This window comes from Anolis carolinensis, chromosome 5 (assembly GCF_035594765.1).
Source record: "Anolis carolinensis isolate JA03-04 chromosome 5, rAnoCar3.1.pri, whole genome shotgun sequence".
Classification (NCBI taxonomy): domain Eukaryota; kingdom Metazoa; phylum Chordata; class Lepidosauria; order Squamata; family Dactyloidae; genus Anolis; species Anolis carolinensis.
The window spans coordinates 81,587,189-81,606,897 of NC_085845.1; the positions used below are offsets into that span (position 1 = coordinate 81,587,189).

Here is a 19,709-nt window from a genome sequence, read left to right on the forward strand (position 1 = left end):
GACAAATTAATGATGTTCCTGTTTTTTTGTGCTAAGAAACCTGATTCAGGATAAAATTCAGCACCTTGGATAGCTCCACTCAACTAATACGAAAGTTATGAAATGCCAAGACAAAATGATCCGTCTCACCCCCTACTATTATCATTGGCTTGCATCCTGTACTGCAGTTATAGATAGATAACCCAGAACAATGGCTCCTTAGCTGTTCCATATTCATTTGTACTACATATTCATGACCAAGGTATTATTGGCATGATCGTAAAGGTATCTGAAATCCCTTAAACCTTAAACTCCAGGAGGTTACTTGAAACAAAGGAGGTCTGTTCTGCTGTCAATTGGGGTCCATAAGATGATGTTTCCATCCCTTTTCTCCCAACGGGTGACACTGAAATAATTAGAAGCAGGATCCCTGACACAATTTCTCATTGTATCAGTTAGTTACACTTTCATAACTAAGGACTTTATCTCACACTGTCCTCAACCCTTTCTAAATGCTTAGAATCCATTGAGGGAATGATGTATGATGGAGCTCATCCCACGATGCAGGGGGCTTCCTGTCAATGCACATCATGCTTCAATAGAGAAAGTCTGAAACAGTCCTAAAAAAGGGACGGGGGAAAAGACAGTCAGATATTGTCTTCTGGACTCGGGAACCAGGATATTCTCATAAATGGAGAAAACATCAGAAAACATGTGGGATGTCCAATTTGCCAATGTTGAATCGCTTTAGTGATGTGGAATAAGGGGCATTCCTGTGGACACTGACATTTCTCTCCTAAAATCCTGCTCATGACCCTGGCATGGTAATTTTTGAAAATAATGTAATAACTCAAAATACTGAAATGTCAAAATATGAGGGTTGAATGAAAAGTAATCCCTCCACCTTCATAACTCCTCAGCAGATGACAATACTGGTATGCGGCAGATACTGGCTTGTTCAGTAGACTCTCCTTTACAGTTCCATTTGGCGGGAAGCCTTAGCATTGAATGGTTGTGTTGTTAAAATGCAAAGTATGGAACCCTGCTCAGATGGCCGGTCAATGCGACTTAAGCAACATGCAGTCATTGAATTCTTGACAGCAGAAGGTGTCACCCCAAAGGAGAAAGGCGTCACCTTCATTCTCTTAATGCAAGAGGAGTTCCTGGCAAATTTCAAGTCTGTGCGCTTTCATTTCAGGCGTCAGCATCCTGGGTACCCATCATGCACAGATCTTCCAATAGCCAAGCAAAGCAGTAATGTGACCCACACGTTCTTGTGAAATACCGATTATGCTTGAAATTTCTCTCTGAGTGATATGACGATCATCCTGAATCAATCTGTCAACCTTTTGCTTATGAAACTCGGTGGTTGCTTTTACAGGACGTCTGACTCTTTGTTTGCCAGGCAAGTCAGATGTTCCCACCTCAACATCTGTAAACTTACTCGCCCAATGGAGCACAGTACTCACATCAAAACAATCACCATAAACAGCTTGTATTCTCCGATGAATCTCCTTTAGGGTGACACCTTTTGCCGTCAAGAATTCAATGACTGCACGTTGCTTAAGTCGCATTGACCGACCGTCTGCGCAGGGTTCCATACTTCGCACTTTAACAACACAACCGTTCAATGCTAAGGCTTCCTGCCAAATGGAACTATAGAGGAGAGTCTACTGAACAAGCCAGTACCTGCTGCATACCAGTATTGTCATCTGCTGAGGAGTTACGAAGGTGGAGGCATAACTTTTCATTCAACCCTCGTATATTTGTTTTTCCTATCTGTACTTCTAGCTTTTTAAGTTTTGAACTTATGCAATGGAGAGTACTAAGATTGAGAGGACAGCCCAGTATCCCCGGAGTGTTGTCTTTAAGATCAGTACCTTGGGTCTACTCCAGAGCAGCAGGATTGGAAAGAGGGAAAGCCCAATATGTCAGGAGGTTTTTCCCAAGGTTTTCTTTTTTTTTTAATGAATCGGGTGAGAATTAGACTCATTTGTGTGATAAATCTGAAAATGGATAATTTTGGGAGGAAAGGCAAGAAAGAACAACATGTGATAAGGAATGACAAATTTGACTATGTGTTTTGTAATGCTTTGGGACTAAATGCCATGGTGATATGACTCCCTCCCCGAAACATGGGATAAACTATGCTATGTAAGATTTCAGCCATTTTTTCAAATCACAACATTTGACCCTAGGAAAGGCAGATGTGGAGGGTGGTGGAGATGGTAGTAAAGAGAAAGTAAACACCTCGATCTTAGTTGTAGCCTCATTATGAATCAAACGGTGCCCTCCTGACTCCAATTTGCAGAGGAGAAGCAGCAAGTGGGCGTTGAAGACACAGTGTAGTTCTGACATCAGCCTCAAAGAAATCCACCAGATTTTTCAAAGAACATATTTTAAAGAAGCTCAACACGTCAGAGGTCTTATATGCTGTGTTTCTTGTAACTTGAAAATCTATGTTGCCACTCCCCCCTCCCCACAATAGAAACCTGCAGAAATATGGCAGCCTTTTCCTGGGGGGAGGGAGAGCAAAGACACACAACATTTCCTCCTCCGTGAAAACTGCATAGTATACAGCATTCTTATGCCCAATGGCGAAGTCACTTCTTCATGGTTAATTGGGGCTGTTCTGTGTGCAACGGCATGAAAATGAGCCAATTAAAATTCCAGGCAGATGCAGGGCATCCATTCCATGCTTCATAAAGTTCAGAGAAAGTGCCCTTGTTATCACTTGGTCACATTTTATGGGTCTGTGAGAAGTTGTGTGTGTGGTTTTTTTTGCGGGGGACAGGGATATAAATACTTGGTACAACTCGTTATTTCACAACAGTCCTTTTCAGATTAAATTGTAAAAATAATGCAGTTGTTTTAGCTAAGCAGAACCAGTCAGTATGAATGTTGGAGGAATTTTTCATCTAAGGTGCTGGGGCTGTGTCTGTGTGGGGCACGAAGGTGCTGCAAACCCCAAATGAGATAATAATAATAATAACTTTATTTTTATAACCTGCCTTCATCTCCCTGAAGGGACTCGGAGAGGCTAACATGGGGACCAAGCCCAAGGGTCAACAGTTAAAATTAAAACCACAACAGTATAATTAAAACAGAACAATACAATGAAACATCACAACGTCGTACATCAACAGGCATCATGGCAAAAATGGGGCAATTAGAGTTACAAGGGAGGGCATGTGCAAAACACAAGACTGAAGAATTAGGGATGGGAGTAAAGTGTTGGAGATCAGGGCAGTAAACAATAGGGACTGGGCGGTAGCGATTTCAACCAATCTATTGTTCAAAAGCACGTTGGTACATCAGTGTCTTCAGACCTTTGCAGAATGTGGACAGGGTGGGGGTTCCCTGGGGGGAGAGTTCCTGTTACACCCCAAGGCCGCGAGGGCACCCTGAAAACCACATTGGAGCCAGTAGCACAAGCGAAGCAGTTTATTGAGGAATATATATATATATATATGCAAGCAAGTAGCATAAAGTCAATATAAAGAATAGTCCAAAGTTTAAAGTCTTTAACTGTTCAAAACAAGTCCAGTAAAGTCTCTCAATTGTAATCCGCAAATGGAACTCGTTAGTTCCAACAAGAAGTCAGAGTTAGTCCATAAATGCCGTCCAAACAGAGTCAGCCAGAAGTTGCAAGGAACAGGGACAGGACGCTGTAAATCCACAAACTGTAATCCACATGAGAAACAGCCACTGAGAAATTGTGGAATCGAGGTTAGCAAGGCAAGGTTTACCGAGAGTCACAAGGCACAAACACAACTTGGAGATCCCGAAACCAGGCACGGGAACAAGGCAGGGAACAAGGCAAGGAGCAAGATACTGGAACATAGAGTCCTCTCCCAAGGATAGCAAAGTTGACATTGCAAACAGAGCAGGGAGAGAGGCACCTTTAAGGAGTTCTCAAGGCTACAAGTCAATGAGAGTTGGGACGCGCAAAACTTCACATGGGAAAGTTAGTCATTAATGCGCCTGAGAGCCAACCTTCGACTCTGTCTCACCCCCTCCCTTTGACTTCTTTCCTTCGCAAAAGATTCCCTCTGATTAAAAGCGGTATCCTTCTCTGCGTCAACAACATCTGGTAAAACCAACCTTGACTGAGGATCGGAATGTTCGCCAATTAGTGGATTCCTTGGCTCTGCAACTTCAGGCACCTGCAAAGACATTGGGCTTTGATCCAAGTCCTGGATGGGTCCAAAATCTGAATCAGATTCTGAATCAAACTCTAACTCCTGCTGAAGAACAGGCTGTGACAGCTGAGTTACAACAATTCCAGAGTCAGGGGGACACCACTGAGAAGGCCCTCTCCCTTGTCCCCACCAACCGTGCTTGTGACAGTGGTGGAAGCACGAAGAGGGCCTCCCTGGAAGATCTAAGTGCTTGCAACGGTTCGTAGGGGGAGATACGGTCGCAAAGATAAGCAGGACCCGCACCGTTAAGGGCTTTGTAGATCATAACCTACAAAATTTTATTTTGGTTCCTCAATTGTCTAGTATTGAAGTATCTTAAAACTTCATCCAATTATTTAGAAATACAGTTTAGGCATCCAAACAAAAGGGACAGACAGAGGGGCAGAAAAATATGGCAAATAGAAAAATTCTCTGTGTTAACAGTTTTCATTGACTCATTTTCGGCAATGTTAGAAATATGGGGACTGAAGGGAAAGAGCATTTGAGCATAAAATTTCCAATTTAGTCAGCAGCTCCTTCATCCCACTCCGAAATATCCTTGCAAATGTGTGAGCTCTATTTGCAACAATTACAAACACATCTATTAGCAAGTTAAAATCTCCATCACCACTGGCTTTTGTCCCTTCTCTTTCTCTGCTAGTATATTGCCCACATAAAATAAAAAGAAAGAACATGTGTATCTTAATGCATGTGTGCATGCATATCATTATTTTAAATCAATTCCCTCTCCCCAATAAATTCCCTGTTGCTAGGGCATCCAAGTGCATCCCACACTTGCTTGCTATGCAAATATGGTTACCATGATGGTCAGACTGATAAATGAATCACAATTCAGTAAAAATACGATATTATGGAGCAATTATTGTGTGCTCATTTTGTAACATGGCAGGGTCTGAACTCGAAGTCATTCCTTTAAACTCAAAATCCTGGGAGAGGCAATTTTTTGACAACTGGACATGATTACTCAATGTAAATTGAATTGTTAAGAGAATGCTCTTATTATCATATCATGCAGTCCATGAGATTGTATGGGCACAGTTCTTTTATCAGACATATTTTCTAATGAAGTTATATAGTATTGAATCACTTCTGTACAATGGAGGTAAGATGCTATTTTCCTCCATGGATACAGTTAGATATGGCTTCCATTTGTCCAAAATGGCATCTCTGAAAAAAAGTGAAACATCTATACACATAATAAAAGTGAAAATGTGTATGTGTATATCTGTAGGAGGTGTCCACAGACAACCTCCTGCCACAATAAACAGCTATAGTTCTCACTGAGCAGGAGACATCCATGGCCCTCCCTCCACTGACATGCAGATTATAGTGAATGCCATGAACATGTAGCCCAAACCCTGTCAGTATCCTCTACAAACACCATTTTGCCCCCCACCCAAGTGAAGGCTTTTATACCAGGACAATTTCATCCTAGATATTCTGTTTTTCCTCCAGAATGGGGATCCCAGGGTTCCTTAATTTACATGACCCCACCCACTGCCTCTACCTTAACCCTTTCCTATGGCACACAGTTAACAGAGGAATTGATCAGCAACTGAACAAGAGTTTTGGAGAGATTTCAACATGATTTACAAGAGTTATACTTGACCTACATCCAGAGAGCACTGTTAACGTAACCAATGATGGGTCTGGACCAAACCTGCCATGGATGATGGGACTTGCAGTACCTTCACTGATATTCTGATCCCTACCAGCAATGGACTGGGATCGAACTTGGCACAGAGAAACCCCATGACCAACTGAACATACTGAACGGGTTTAGGGGAATGGACTTTGGTTTTGGGAGTTGTAGTTCACCTGCGTCCGGAAAGCACTGAACCCAGCTGATGCCAGATCTGGACCAAACTTGGCACACAGATCCAACATGGCCAAGTGGGAATACAGGCCTGGTTTGTAGGTGACTGACCTCAGATGCGAGCTGTAGTTCACCCTTATCCAAACAGCACTGAATCCAGCCAACAACAGATCTGGACCAAACTTCAGTGATATTACCTAACATCCCAATACAAACAATGACTTCTATAAACCTGGGCACCGCCGGGTCCCCAAGCTAGTTGGGAATAAGCTGAGTGCTAATGCTGGACTCAGCTGTAGCAGAGCTGACATGTACGTTTTGCCAGAACACTTGTTATCTTCAAAGATGCAGCTTTCTCCATTCCATCAATGCTTGTTTGTAGAGGTGTGCAAAAAAATTGGGTGAGTCCGAATTTATAAGAAAATCAGAAGTTTTGTAAGTCGGATGCCATTTTGAAGCATTTACATGGCCCTCGCCAAAAACTGAGATATTGAAACTGACCCCATTCTTTTTAGTTTAAATTTTGTAAAGCTTGGAAGGGTCCCAAGTCAGTTTCATTCAGTGGAAGGCAAGAAAGCAAGGTAAGCTAGTGATAGGATGCATAAGGAAAGCTAACTGCCTCCTTGGCCATCTCTCTCCCTGTAAATTAAGGAGGACTTGACTTAATGGTTTCTCGGCATGAAGACAGGGAGCATTGCATTTTGGGAACAGCATGGAACTTGGGAAATGTAGTTTGGGAAGGGGAGTAGCCCTATGCCAAAGAATTCAAATGGCTCTGCCCTATACTACATTTCCCAGTATGCATCAGAATCAGAAAGCTCCAATCAGGAGAGGAGAGGAGAGGAGAGGAGAGGAGAGGAGAGAGAGAGAGAGAGAGAGAGAGAGAGAGAGATTTATCCCTCTCTAAACAGTAGGTTTTTATCAGAACTTAAAAAAATCCCTAAAATGAGCAGATATGAGTATTTCTGAAAGTTGGTGAGAATGATCCCCTGTTATCTTGTGCTAGCTCTTGTAGTTTTTTTTTTAAATGTTGTTTATAAAAACTTTGAAAATTTCCCAAAAATCTGTGGATAAGTGAAACATTATGAAATTTTCACTCCAATAACTTTAAAAATGAGGGAGATAGGAGCCCCTGAAATTTCCACATTTATAGTAATTTAATTATGTGCATGTGCAATTACTATAACAAAATAGTAATGTCACTAAGTATACTTTAGAAATGCTTTAGAAATGCCAGTGCCCCCCAGTTTTCTAAGTACTTTTGAACCATTTTTAATGGATTGCACGTGCCTACTTGTTTGTTTGTTTATCTGTCTTCTTCAAATATTGGGATCCAAGGTAGCTTACAACGGTTAAAGAACATCCAGTTAAGAACACTTACAAAAAGAAAAAAACATATTTACAAGTTATTAAAATAAAATTTCAAGATAGGCAGAATTACCACTTTTTCAAATACATGAAGATGAAAGATCAAATTAAAGGATAAAATATCAGCAGGACAACATGCTATAAAACAGCATACCATTAAGATCCCTCACATCTAAGTCTTCAAAAGCTAGTCCAAACAGTAAAGTTTTTACATGCCAACAGACTGACAATAAGAAAAGGAGACATATTAACTTGCTTAGAGAGTGTTTTCCAAAGCCTAGGAACAGAGATTGAGAAGACCTTGCTTTGGGCTCCTGTTGAATAAAACTGAGATCATGGGACTGAGAGAAGGACCTCCCTTGAAGATCTTAGAGCTGGTTCATGTTGGTAATGACAGTACTATTCCTACAGCTGAATCTAGGAAAGATGCCATCTCAAATCTTTCTTTAATCCCTGAAGAAAGATGGGCCAGTCAAGGAGTATACTACTACCCCTGGATCGGTGGGGGATACATTCCTGAACTTACCATGGAAACAGGAAACTATTTATAATAGCAAACCCTATTGAAATGAATGACTTCTGCTGGAAGTTACCATAAGAGTCACCCTGAAGGACCTAGGACCATCTCTGGGTCCTTTAGAGCAGTGGTTCTCAACCTGGGATCCCCAGATGTTTTTGGCTTATTACTCCCAGAACTCCCAGCCAGCTTACCAAAAATAAGGCCAAAAATATCTGGGGATCCCAGGTTGAGAACCACTGCTTTAGACCAACTCTATAGTAACCTCCAGCTGAAGCATACCATAGAACAAGCATGGGCAAACTTCAGCCCTCCAGGTCTTAAACTTCAACTCACATAATCCCTAAGAGCCAGTAAACTGGCTGGGATTTATGGGAGTTGAACTCCAAAATACCTGGAGGGCCAATGTTTGCCCATGCCAGTCATAGAATCACCCAGAAGACCTAAAAATGCTTAGAAAAGGATGTGTTCTGTCAAATGCAGGTAGATGAAAACAGGGGTACTAAGGGATCATATTGTATAGGCAAATCACATGAGACAGACATTACTTATTTCACGCGATCTACCACTTAAGACAACGGGCTTGGTGTGTTTCGTGAGAGATCCATGTCTATGGTCAATAGTAGTCAAGTCAAGTTCACTTTATTACATTCAGTGACCAGTGTGAGAGAAGACGGACATAGTCCCATACAAGCATATCAGAGTTAAGGGTGAAGAGATTTAAAACTTTAAAATGGTAGGGAAAGACACTGAGAAGTTCAGATCACAATGTCACATTTCTTCTGTATATTTCCAGAGAAAGTCTGTCAACTATAACACTAATGAAACCTGCACTGGAAAATGGTACCAAAAGCTGTGAAGCTTAATGCCAGAAAACTGAGATCTTGGCACAATTATATTAGCTGTTGGGCAATGGAGGTCACATATTAGAAATAGGCTGGTGGTTGTTTTTAACTTTTTGTTCAGATGAGCTGCCGTATAAGCTTAAAATAAACCCACAAAACCCTGGAAATGTCTCACTTATTTTCCAATTTACACCTATGAGACATTGCACAGAGGTTCAAAAGTCCTCCACAGCCACTGTGTTAATGACTTTCTTTGTGAAAAGAAAAGATTGTTAGAGGAAGACAGCAACCTTTCAGAGGTGCAATAATAAAACTGGGGGTGGGATGAGGGAACTGGAGGACCTGTCTCAAGATTTGCACAGTTGAAAAGAAACTGCAGTGACAATGGCTGCGCTTCAATGGGGTGATAAAACGAACTCCACTGAAGCCAGCTTGGATTAATAGTTGTTTTGTTAGGTACACTTCAACACAAAGTCCATACATGGTTTAATCAGAAATAACAATGTTATTGAGCCACAGTAACCTCCCCCCCCCCCCCCAGGAGTTATAGTTCACCATAAATATATGCTTTTCCTATTTAAAATACCCTTTTTGGACCTGTGCAAGTTCAAAGCATCAGAAGATCGAGACCGAACCACCACCAGCTGTAAACCCCTAAACTCTACAATATCTAACCCTTTAATAAATAGTACCAATTCCTCAAGACTTTCTATATATAGTAGAGTCTCGCATATCCAACATAAACAGGCCAGCAGAACACTGGATAAGCAAAAATGTTGGATAATAAGGAGGGATTCAGGAAAAGCCTATTAAACATCAAATTACATTCTGATTTTACAAATTAAGCACCAAAACATCATGTTTTACAACAAATTGACAGAAAAAGCAGTTCAATACATAGTAACGTTACGTAGTAAAAGCTGTATTTACGAATTTAGTACCAAAACTTCACAATGTATTGAAAAATTGACTACAAAAACACTGACTACTAAAAGGCAAACTGCGTTGGATAATACAGAACGTTGGATAAGTGAAGGTTGGATAAGTGAGACTCTATTGTAACATATATTTCTGGTTACTGTATCTATTTCGTATGTATACAATGTATACACTGCTTTAGAAAATGTATCAAGACATAGCCTAGAGACAGTCAACTCTACATGACCCTGCAAAGTAATCCCCTGAGAAGAGGATGACTGAGCAAGCCCCTCTGGCTGTTTCTCAGCCAGATAACCACCCAAATTCATTGTTCATGTGTATGCAGAAATAGGTGGCTTCCCTGTCAGCCCAGATAAACCCAAACCTGTTTGTCTAGTTATATGGTTCACTTGAAGCTGAGAGATTTCTGCCCATAGTGACAGAAGCTCAGAGTATGTGCATTTGTTAAACTTCTTTTATTGACGGCTAAGCCCTTGAATAGCCAAGATCAGCACCTTTTGTCCATTGAGTTTAGCACCTTTGTTTCCTATGATCCATACTTCTTTGTTGGACACAGAACCAGACATTTAAGCTAATTAAAAACCCATCAACATGTCTTTACCATTTGTTTTTCCTGGACTATGTCCTCTGCAGCTGATTGGTCCTTCACGCTGACAAATCTCCGCCTGCCATTCTCCCTTCCAGCCAATCCCAGCATGGATCCTAGCCAGCTTCTTTTCTGGCCAATGAGGGGAGGGGAGGGGAAGTCTGAATATTTGTCAGAACTGTATAAGATGTCTTGTATTTCTCTGTATGCTTATGCTTGTACATTTTGAAGCAATTGCTGCACTTGCACCCTTTTTGGCCAAATAGTAATAGTAAGAAACCTTTGTGGCTTGTCTTCAACCTGCTGAGTTTGTTCTCTATCCTGGCCTATCTGGTTTAGCATACGCTCACTAGGCACGGATCCTCTTATACCTAGTGATCCACTACAACTAGGTGCCCTTCCACACAGCCATATAGCTCAGAATACCAAAGCAGATAATCCACAATATCTGCTTTGAACTGGATTATCTGAGTCCACACTGCCATATAATCCAGTTCAATATAGATTTTATACAACTGTGTGGAAGGGGCCTAAATTACTTAAAGACCAGAGATTATAAAAGCGTATTTTGGTGACTACTTCACCCAGAATATCCATGGCCACTGGGCAGGGGATTCATAGAAAGGCAGTCCCAAAAATTAATTGCATCTAGAAGGGTTAACATGATTATTAAGAGTTAATCTATTTTTTTCTTAATGCAACTGGTTATCCTTTCCATCTGGAAACAGTCTCAGAATTAGAATAGGAATTATTTTCCTGATGACAAGTTTGTAGAGATCAAAAAACATTGATCTTTGTTGTTTTATTTAAAATAAAAACTATAAATGCATCACATTTTCTTCAGACTAAATTAAGTCCTGTCTCACCAAAGTCTTTGGTTCTAATGCATCAACACAAAAATTTAATCTTAACTAAAACAAATCCCAGGACTACAGCAGGAACTCAGTTCAACTAATGGAGCCTGAATGAAACCCATTGTTGTAGCCTCATTTCAGCTTTAGGCTAAAAGACAAATGACAGAGGATTCTTAAAATGGTTGTCTCACTCATTATTTTTAAATATCAAAATCAGCCTCCTCAATCTCTCCAGTCACATTGAGTGATGCACTCATCATACCCGCCAAAGGTCAATGGCCATGCTAGTTTGGGATGAGAATGATTTCCATTGAGTGAATCTAGAGAGTGGCAGGTTGGAAGAGATTAATGCAGTTTGACAGAACTTTAACTGCCATGGCTCAATGTTATGGGGAATCATGGAAGCTGTAGTTTACAAAGCCTTAAGCCTTCTTTGTCAAAGGGTGCTGCTGACTTACCAAATCACAACTGATAGAATTCCGTAGTATTGAGCCATGGCAGTTAATGTTCTGTCAAATTGCATAGATTTTACAGTGTAGATATACCCTAAGGCCCACTTAAACCAGTCCCACTTATTTCTGAGGTCAGATATACATTATAGTGCCGTTATATGAAAAAGCACGAGGTGACAACAGTAACTCTCATTGCTGACACTTTTTAACACACACACACACCTATATCATGGAAATATTAGTTGAAAAACTACATGGACTTGAATTAAAAGGGATTCCACCCCCTACCTCATAAGTAGAATTTAGTAAAATATTAAAGAGAGTTTGTACTAAAAGGTCACATTTTAAAATATTAAATGATGTGTTTCTCTTATACACATCCCCGAAAGAACTTTTTAAAATCTGGGATCGAGAAGATGTACCTTTAAAATGTGTGCATCAGTGCCCATGCATGTATGTGAGCACACACACAAACACATCTATTTTCCTTTCAAAACAGCCCACTACCTCATCCTTATGACACTACAGCTTATATTTTTGAGCTGTGACAAGGATTTATTTGTGACAGCATTCTGTTCATCATCATGTAACAACGTATTGATTTTGGAAGGAACATTCCCCCTTTTATGCCACAGTTACAGTGTGAGGCTCCATGTCTGAAAGATCGACAGAGAAGAAATACTGGAGAAAATTCCTCAAGGTTTTGCATTGACATCTATCACTTTGCTCTACTGTCTAGGTGTTCCATTAAGGGGGTAGGGACAAAGAAACAATTATTTAGACTTTTTCTAAATATATTGTTGCAGCAGGATCTGATCCTTCCATCCTCCTGCTAGTATAACTGTTAGAGTAGTATAATGGTTTGAACATGGGACTAAGATATTAGGAGACCAGGGTTCAAATTCTTGTTTGGCTTCATTACTTAGCCTCAGATGAAGGTAATGGCAAATAATGAATAAATCTTGCCAAGAAAACCCCAACTAGATTGGAATCAGTGGAATTTCTTTTTGTGTTGACTCACCAATCAGTTATTGATTTAATGGCTCTAATTGGATCTATGGTTGCCTTAGAGTCACAGTAACTCTGAATTCATTTTTTTATTTTTTACAATTGTATTGCAGAGATTTATCAAGGATAAAGATGGTAAAATATTGAGCAACACTCAATCCATCCTATAAAGTGTCAGGGTATTGTGAATTGTGTGAAATATTAAAATCAATCTAGGCTTTTAGAAATGCCTTCTGTGTGAGTTTTCGGCAAGGCATTTCAGTAACTATCGAGTTAATAAGAACCTGCTTTGATTGACGTATCACAGGACCAATGGGGTCAAGTTTGTTTGACCGGGACTTCCTTCATGGTCTGTGGAATGCAGGGTAGTGTCATCTGTTAGTGCGTGTGTTCAGCGTTGAGCATTCGCTGGAGATGGACTATGAATGCTATGCTCTGAAGCCGAGAAATGCAACAGTAAATAGATATGTAAATGAAGTTTAACAACAGTTGATTTTCAACTGACCCCTTCACCTGCTGGAGTGTTTGTTGACCAGTGCTGATTCTCCGCATGGAAAGACAGTCTGGAGAAAGAGGTGAGACCGGGATGATGAATTTTGGAACCCACTCTGCACCCCATCATCCACTGTCATAAAGATGGTCTATTTGTCCAACATTAGTAATATAGAATTTCCCCACGTCCCAATGATAAGCCCTGCTCAAGTCTTTGACACAGTACCAGCTATCACAGCCCCTGAAGTAAAGGCAGCCATACAAAAAATTAAGAATGGAAAGGCCACCGGCCCAGATGACATAGCAGCAGAAATTTGAAAAATGCTCAAAGACTGTGGGGCTACCTTTCTAGCATCACTATTCAACAAAATCATAATAGAAAAATCACCCCCCAAGTACTGGACTACCAGATTAACCATACCAGTTTGGAAGGGCAAAGGAAAAAAATCTGCAATTGCTCAACATATTATTATTATTATTATTATTATTATTATTATTATTATTATTATTATTATTATTATTTTATGACACAGCAAACAAGATAGATATGCTGGATTTCATATTATTATTATTATTATTATTTGCATTTCTATATTATAGAAATTATATTACCTGATACACCTATTGTGTCATGCACTATAGGTGTGGAATATAAATAAAGTATTATTATTATTATTATTATTATTATTATTATTATTATTATGCTTGAAACTATCTGAAAGTATTTGAAAAAATACTGGATGAAAGGCTAAGAAGTCACATCAAATCAGTGTGGCTTTGTTAGGGTGTGTGGAACAATAGATGCAATATATGCATCTCATGGAAAAGCATTGGGAAAAGAAGAAACCACTGCACTTTGCATTCCTTGATCTCGAAAAAGCATTTGACTGGATCTGGTGAACACTATGGTCACATGGAATGCCAGAAGACTATGTAACATGGATAAACCTTTTATATAACAATACAAGTATGGTCCACTGCCATGCAGGGATTTCACCACCCTTCAACATCACCATTGCTGTGCATCAGGGATCAGCACTCTCACCGTTACTATTCATATTCCGCATGGACACTGCTACAGTGGATTTGCAGACTATGCATCCCTGGGCACTCCTATATGCAGATGACATTGCACACAGCCACCAAAAACTTTCAGCCTTCCAACAACAGCAGCAGACATGGAGCGATTTGGGGGTCTCCCTGGGAGAGGAGACCTGTGCCAGCCCCAAAGAGAGGGTTCAACAGTACCTGGCGAGCTTGCGAGAAGCAACAAATAAAGATTTCCCTATTCCTAATAAAAGGCTCATCAAAGTTTGAAGCAGAGATCACAGACATTTTATTCTGTCCAGCTGGAGCAGGATGACGGCAGCAATAAGTTGCAAGAAGAACCGGCATGCCATTACATAGAAAAATACACATTTTATACTTTTTCCTTTTGAATTTCCAGCTCCCGCCCACCAAGCTGACTCCTTGCTGATTGGTCAGGGGAGCCCTTGATGTCAGGAGGCAGGAGGGATGATCTGGGAGGCCCGCGCGTCTCATCCAATGGGAGCGAGAGCCCCGCTTGTGACATCATTTCCTCAGCAGCCAATGGGGGAGATGGAGGCATAGCAACAGGAAAAACAAAGGCAAACTTATGTTGATGATGGGATTATGAGTGACTCTATGGCTAGTCCTTTGTTCAAGTGATCTGGCAAAAGCCTTTGGGCTCTCCAACTGGACCTGGCTATGGATTCATTGATTTATTTAACATTTCTCATGGATGAGATTCTAACACATGCATACCAGTCCATTGTGAAAAGAGCAGAAGCAGCGGAGATCTTGATGGGATTATGTATGATTCAGAGTCCAAGGAAGGAGGTGGCTGATCACTGTTGACTTCTTGTCTCCTTAGCAGGAGAATGTCTTTTATGATGAGTGATTTAGAATGTCCAAAGGTTCCTTCCTTCCTTGATGTCCTGGAATCTGTGCCTCCAAGATCCAGAAAGGAAGTCCATTGTTTCTTCTTCAGAGGGTGATTTCTGGTAACCCATATTAGTAATCCATAGCCTTAGGCATCCTGATGGTGTCTGGCTGGAGTGTGCTAGTCAGAGTTCATGTCAGGGTCACAATGCCTCATTCATAAGGATTAAGATATAATAGGAAGTAATAAAGATTAAATAATAATAAAAATAATAAAAATGATAGGAGACACATATGGGACCCACTTGTGGGGAGAATCATGAGATCCAGAATCCCATGGGTTGGGGAAACAAACACAGTCAGTCCTATGGGCGTTTAAAAGGGCTTTGATCTCCTTTTGCATTTTCCATAGGGGAAAAAGGGGGGATCCCAGAGGTTCCCCATCAGCCCAGGCAGGCAAGAGGGCTTACTGGGGTTTACTCTAAGACTAGGAGAAGGTGCAAGGAATACATGGAGTTTCATGCAGGAGAGGAGAAAAGGGGTCCCTGATACCCAAAAGTTCATAAAAAAATAGAAAAAACATTTTAGCTCACGTTGCCTATGCTCATTCATAAAAAGGCAAAACTCATTCATAAAAAAAATGTGTGTGGAGGTGAATCAGGGCCACTGCGGCAAAAACTGAGATGGCAGTTTAGTTTAGAAAATGGTCCGGGGTAAAATGAAATTGGTCAGGAGGGAATCCGTTAAGTCGTGGATACCAGGGCTTGATGGGTTTCAGTATCTGCGATTGAAAGAACTATATTTCCTTGCTCCTGAGGTGGTCCTGGGATCAGCGGCTCGGAAAGGGGTCCCTTATGGATTTTTTGGTTATAGAGAGCTGCCTGCAGAAGGGCTGCTTTTGCAGGCGAGGAAGTGAAAGCGAATCGGATACAATTTATTATTCTGCGTTAATGTCTAATGAGAGACAATGGAGTCTCAATGGAGAGAGACTGCCTGAGGTTTTGCTACCGTAAGAAAGGAAACAATGTATCGGTGAGGCTGAAGTCTCTTTAAAAAGGGAAAAACCAAGGTTCCTATGGGCCTGTGGAACTCCTGGCAGAGATCAGCTGTGTGTCAGAGCAATGTGAGTGTGGGGGCTTGCATGTTCGACATCATGTATGTCGGACTTACTGCTTCATTTGTCACCAACAGCCTGCCAGCCAATATCTTACGATTGTAGGTGAATGGGAAGATGGGCCAAGTTGCAACAAGAACAGGATTTGCTGTGGATATTGTATACCTTGTCCCAAATGAGTGTGTGATTTGGATATGATGGGGGATTCATTTTCTGTGCTTCGAGCAGCAAAACGTCTTGGGCCAGGTCATCTTGCCAACATTAAAAATATATATACTAAAGCATCTTTAGCAGAAAAGTGTTGGGGGTGGGGATATGAGCCAAGATGAAAACATGACTCTGATGTGGTGCGCAAAGTTACAGAAGAAAGAAAAGAAAACAAATGCCCCCAGTAAGCTCCTTTTTATGCTTCAATGATCTCTTCTCCTGAGCAGCGCCAGCTGTACCTCCTTGAATTCAACAACTGGCAGGTGTTCATGCTCATATGAACCCACCTTTGTTAATACGCTTAGGCAGTTCACAAAGAAAAAACTCCCACACACATCCCCTAAGGACACTTTAACAACATCTGGAGTTTTCAAAAAAACAGAAAAGAATGCCAAAGTACAGGAGGAGGAGAAGGAAAGAGAAGTTAAAAAGAAGAAGCTGTCGCTAAGGTCCCTTCTACACTGCCCTATATCCCAGGATCTGATCCCAGATTATCTGATGCTCATACCAGATTATCTGGCAGTGTAGACTCATATAATCCAGTTCAAAGCAGATAATCTGGGATCAGATCCTGGGATATAAAGCATCATAGAAGGAGACTTAGAGCCCTTCCATAAAGCCATATAACCCAAAATATCAAGGCAGATAATCCACAATAGTATTAAGTAAACACAGCTGTCTATTCTAAACAATGTAATGAACTGTATAACACAATAGTGGTTCAACACATAAGTAGTACACAATATGTATATTGGAGCATCATATACATATAACATTCACAGAAACAATACTCAGTCCTGAGGTATATAACTCAAAAGTAACTCAGTATTATAAATCAAACAAAATCAAACAAAATGATATAATTCTCTGCAGTCCTAAAAGGATTGGATTGGCTTAAAGGCAAACCAATTCAGAGTCTCTGCAGTTCTGGAAGGATTCCTCAAGACTCCACAGGTTTTGGAACAATAGTAAAGCCAAGTAGACAGAGTCAAAGTTGATGTAGCTCCTGAGTAGCTGGTAACATATCCATTCACGCTGTTTACACGCAGTTTACACGCCGTTTACAACTGGTTCCCGGGTTTTATCCCAGTTTCGGTAACCCTTCTTCTGGTAAGCGGCAAAAGCTTTATTATTTCTTTATTGATGGCTCTGCATCAGGTATTCTTAATTCTTAACAGAAATAAAAATAAAAGGAAATTTGTCTAATGTTGTGCTCTTTATAACATATAAATCATCAATTGTATAGACCTTGTGAAAATAGACATGTCAAAGCACCCCAAGATATGCGGTATTCTAAGTTACAAACAAGGAATTATCTTTTTCCCAGATATAGTAGTAAACATATCTACTCACATGTTCGCAGTATCAATATGCTGCTGTGGATTTTGTGGTGCGAGCAGCCATTCATGGTCCCCTAGTGATTTAAATACCTGATTACAGGAAGCAGGTGAGGTCCAATTTGTCATTTAGACCATGAGGGGTAATGGTCCTCAGTTTGTAAATCCAGAAGGCTTCCCTTCTGAGGAGACTAGTTTTGATGTCTGTGTAGCCAGCAGCACAAACCTTCTCTAGAGCAAGAAATTTAAAACTGTTATATGGGTGAGATTTTTGTTGGAAATGAGTGTACAGGGTGGAGTCTAAACTTCCTCTTTTAATTTTTGAACGATGCTCTTGTATTCTGATTTTCAGGGATCTGCTGGTCATACCTATGTATAATAAATCACAAGGGCATCTAATAACATAGATTACGTTTTCTGATGAACAAGTCATGTAGTTTTTCAAATTGATCTTGATGGGCAATGATGGATGTTGAAATTGCTTAATATTGGACGTGAGACCACAAACGTCACAATGTCCACACTTAAAATTCTCTGTGATAATATTCCTGGGTTCTGAATTGGATATTTTGAAATCAGAATGGATGAGAATATCTTTTAAATTTTTAGATCTTTTGTGTGCTATAATAGGTGCATCTTTGCACCCTGGGATCTCCTGTACAAGATGCCAATGCTTATTGATAATTCTGCGGATATGTGGGGTCTGTGAGGTAAGTGTTAGTGGACAGATAATCCTGTTTAGTTGCTGTTTGGGTTTGTATTTCAATAAGGTACTCCTATCTATCTGTTGTGACTTCTGAAAAGCCTGTTTCAGTATCTTAGCTGGATAGCCTCTAGCTTTAAGCTTGTTGTTAAGGGAATGGGCTGCTGCAAAATAATGATCTGGTTTACTAATAAATCCACAATATCTGCTTTTAACTGGGTTATCTCAGTCCACACTGTCATATTATCCAGTTCAAAGCAGATAATGTGGAATTTTATACAATTGTGTAGAAGAAGCCCAAGTAACCTAATTTTGTCACTAATAACCAATTTGGGTTAATCAGTTTTTTGACCATCCAGGGCACCCTATGTACTTTAGTGTCCACCAGTTATGTTGGACTACAATTCCCACCACACTGCTAGCAAAGTATTGCATCTGTGCATAACCGATGGCAGGGCCTGCGCATCCCCCAAGGCATTAACAGTGTCACTAGCTGTACACATCACAAAATCATCTAGTGGTGGAATGTGTCACGTTTCTTTCCGATTCTGCTGAAGCTGTTTGTCACATTGAACCTCTTTGCTGGCAGAGGAATGGATGTATCATCGTTCAGGGTCCTGCTCTCGAACACCTTGGAAATCCTTGGTGGCAGGCTGTATGGCTTCAAAGGTAGATGTTAGCAAATAACATTGGGAGATTTAGCTAAGATGACACATTGTAGCAACGTCTCCTGTTGTAAGGTCTCAGCCACTGTTAAAAAATACAATTGGTTTAATTCTGCAACTAGTTTAATTGCATTTTAATGTTTCCTCTTTTGTGTGTGTTTTAGCTGTATTGTTCATTTAAAATGGTAAGTTCCACGTTTGGAAAAAAAAGTCCAAATTACATGTAGGACTTTATTGCATGATGCTGCTATCCCATGTCATTTGTTACTCCTTTCCACCAAAAGCCAAGGATGCCATTCTGATACGGAACCAATGCCTGTCATGAGTGATGGAGTGGATGAGGGCCAACAAACTGAATCTAAATCCAGACAAGACAGAAGTACTCCTGGTCAGTCGAAAGGCGGCCCAGGGTGTGGGATTACAACCTGTGTTGGATGGGGTCCCTATCCCACTGACTGCACTGGGTGAGAGTCATAACTCTGTAAAACCGCTTTGCTGCTTTTCCTGATTTTAAAAAAGGGTTTTAAATACACTTTGCAGTTTCATGAAGTGAAAATTAAAAAAGAAAAGACATAATTAAATCTTTCCTTTAATGGTGAGAAGGAAGTAGGCGAGGAGGACAATGCCACTTCCTAATGTCACTACAATGCAGTCACAGGAGAGCCTGTGATTATCACAGAAGGTGGGTTGTGGCACTGTGGCACAATCAGGGGTTATCAATAG

The 19,709-nt window shown here is 40.6% G+C and overlaps 1 long non-coding RNA gene across 1 annotated transcript; it reads right to left on the minus strand.

The window, feature by feature from the left end:
- Window positions 1–14,376: 14,376 nt before the first annotated feature.
- LOC134299297 (uncharacterized) lies at window positions 14,377–19,283 on the minus strand. Its single transcript, XR_010006481.1, has 2 exons — window positions 17,635–19,283; window positions 14,377–17,451 (listed from the first exon to the last, which is right to left on the minus strand). It is a non-coding gene; the product is annotated as an uncharacterized LOC134299297 (long non-coding RNA).
- Window positions 19,284–19,709: the final 426 nt, after the last annotated feature.